We start from the raw sequence: 2,827 nt of genomic DNA, 5'->3' as shown, positions 1-2,827 counted from the left end.
CCGTAGCTGCCTCCACCAGTGTATGAATGCGAGAGTGAATGAATAGTGGCATTGTAAAGCGCTTTGGGTGCCTTGAAAAGCGCTATATAAATCCAATCCATTATTATTATTTGGTACTGGGTCTGTACTTATATTGTGCCTTTTGATTTGGCCACAAAGATGGTTCTGATTCAACTTTTCTGGGACTATAATTGAAAAGGCTTTATAGATGTATGGTACAAGTTGTTATATCTTTGCAGGTGGTCTCCTCACTACAGGAGCTCACTCTGCAGGTGGGGGGGGAGAGATATAGAAGAGGTGGAGAATGAACTCCACCTGGGTGTCTATTGTCTTGTGTAGTTTGTTGGATGATGGGGTGGGTGCAGTTTTCTCTGGGGTGGAGTCAGGTGGGCTGCCCCGGACTCTGTGGGGCTGGGCGGTGCTGCTGCTGCAGGCCCCGGTCTGGATGGGCTTGGGCCCCCTTGCCCTGGTGGGTTCCAGAGTGTGCGGGTGCCTACTGGGGTCAGCGGGGGAGCTGGCCCCAGGGAGGGGCCGCTTGCCCCTCCCTTTCTTCCCTCCCCATCCTCAGCTGCCTCCCTATTCCCGCTCTACCACACCCACCCACACACGCAGGGCTTGGGGTGCAGGTATGTCACCAGGGTGCAGGGGAGGCACTCCCCCTCTGTCCCCTTCTGGCCGCCTGTGCCTCAATTTTATTCTGCAACCTAGACATCCACATTACTCTTACTCTCACATAACACATACATATAGGGGCTTGGGGGTGGGCACGTCATACAGCGTCCAGAGGATGTTCTGTGTATTCAAACCCACCTCTGGCGCTGGTGCCCTACCCTCAATTTTAAATGCATTTCGATTCTGTTAGCCGTCAGGGCTGGGGGGCCCGGAGGAGGTGCTGGCCGTCAGACTGGGGGCTGGGATGCGGGGCCTCCCTGCTACTGGAGATAAGGAGGTGGTCCGCTTGCCTCCACCCCAGAGAGAAGGGTTACATCTCCTGGGTCTAGGTGCGGCTTGCCCCTCTGAGGGCGGGGGTACCTGGACCTGGGATATAGAGTATGTTTGGGGAGTGCGACTGTCTGTGCAGTGTCTATTTGTGTCTGTCTACACGTCGAGTGAGTGCCGAGTATTTGGTTGTGCATATGGGGTGGGAATGCACGTTTGTGTCCGCGTGTGCCTGTTCGTTTGTGTCTATATGTCAGGTTGGGTCTTAGACTCCACCTCTCTGGGTACACCTAAAGTACGGAGGCCTATCTCCCCTCACCACACTCCCTGCCGGTGGCTGATGCCCTCAGACGTTGGTGTGTTGGTGGTACTTGTCGTCTGGGGCTGGGCGCTCATGTATGTACCGGATCACTCCTGGTGGCCGATTGGCGGGGCCTGGCGCCTGTGGCCCGGCTGGGCCCCTTCCGGGGGGTGGGATGCCCTCAGGCCTCTGGCCTGTGGGCCTGAAGCTCGGTCCTCTCTGGCACAGCTGGCTGCCGGCAGAGCCCGCGGGCACGCCACTGCAACCCCCTCTGGCCTCTGCTCCGTAGCTGCTGGGTGACCTCTCGTTTGGGGCTCTACTCAGATCTTCCCAGGAGGGTGGCACGGTTCCCCCCCCCCCCCCCCCCCTTTGGTGGTCCTCTTCGGGTCCTTGTACTCTGGGGCCTCTAGATATCTGGGGCCTGGATCTCCTCCATACCTGCTTCATACCCTGGGGGACGGAGCTATGGCTCCCTACACTCCCTAGCAGATCGTTACATGGAGAAACCTTGGGAATACAAGCATGCTGATCCACACAGGTGTGCACACAGGTGTACACACGGGTGTTCACAGATGTGGACTACACCTTTCTTGGCTGCTGCCTCAAAGCACATTGTGCGCTGTCTATCTTGCGTGCTGCACAATAGCGTTTAATATTTAGTATCTACTGATATCTACTGCCAGCTAGTTTATTGTGATGGTGCTGTTTTTATTATGTTGCTCTTTTTTGTTGTTTGCTTTCTCTTCTGTTTTTTTTTCTCCATACAGGTGACCCAGGTGTTTTGTTTTTCTTTCTTTCTTCCCCCCTTTCTCACCGTCTCTTCTCCCCTCTGGTTTTCTCTCTCTCCCTCTCTTTCTTTCATCCTTTCTCCCTGTCCTATCCCCCAGTCATGTCTGTCCCGTTTGTAGCAACTGAAAATAAAATAAATTCATAATTATAATAAAGGTCAATCAAATGGACCAATATGGCAAGGCCATGATGATCCACTTGGTAAAATAAATCCGCTTGGCATCTTTCTTGGCCTTAAGACAGCAATTCTGATGCTAAAGATCCAAACGGGACACAAAAAAAAAAGAAAAAAAAAGATGTATGGTACAAGATCATTTTGAGCAAAAGAGATTACTGTTTTCTTTCTTTGCTCTATGGACCTACAGTACAGAAAAAGAACCAACATGAAAGACAGTGGACTGAGACACGATAGGAAACACCTTCATCTTAAATTATCAGATTACCAGACTAGATTAGTTAGTCACTGTTCATTGTTTCACCCATGAAAAGCTTCATTACACCCACCATGCACACCTCTTACACTTGCTTTCCTTTCCTCCTTACTCATAGTAGACCTCTGAAAAACAAGTTGAACTCCTCTCTTCACAGAGTTTTCTTGTCAAGCTCATAGATACACCTTAAATCCAATTATTCATCAACTGCTATCTAGGTTTAAAAGGAGTGCATTCATGTTACTCTGTAATATTTAACATGTCATCAACTCATAAACTTTCCATATAAAGCTGTGTGTGCTAAAACAGCAGCATGTATGTGCTGCTTCTTGTGTGTTTCTGTGTGGTGAATATAAGGACTTGCTTT

This window comes from Copadichromis virginalis, linkage group LG23, assembly GCF_057382275.1.
Source record: "Copadichromis virginalis isolate Kocher_CV1m ecotype Utaka linkage group LG23, C_Virginalis_male_GT1.1, whole genome shotgun sequence".
NCBI lineage: Eukaryota > Metazoa > Chordata > Actinopteri > Cichliformes > Cichlidae > Copadichromis > Copadichromis virginalis.
Note: the sequence above shows the minus strand (reverse complement) of the source record.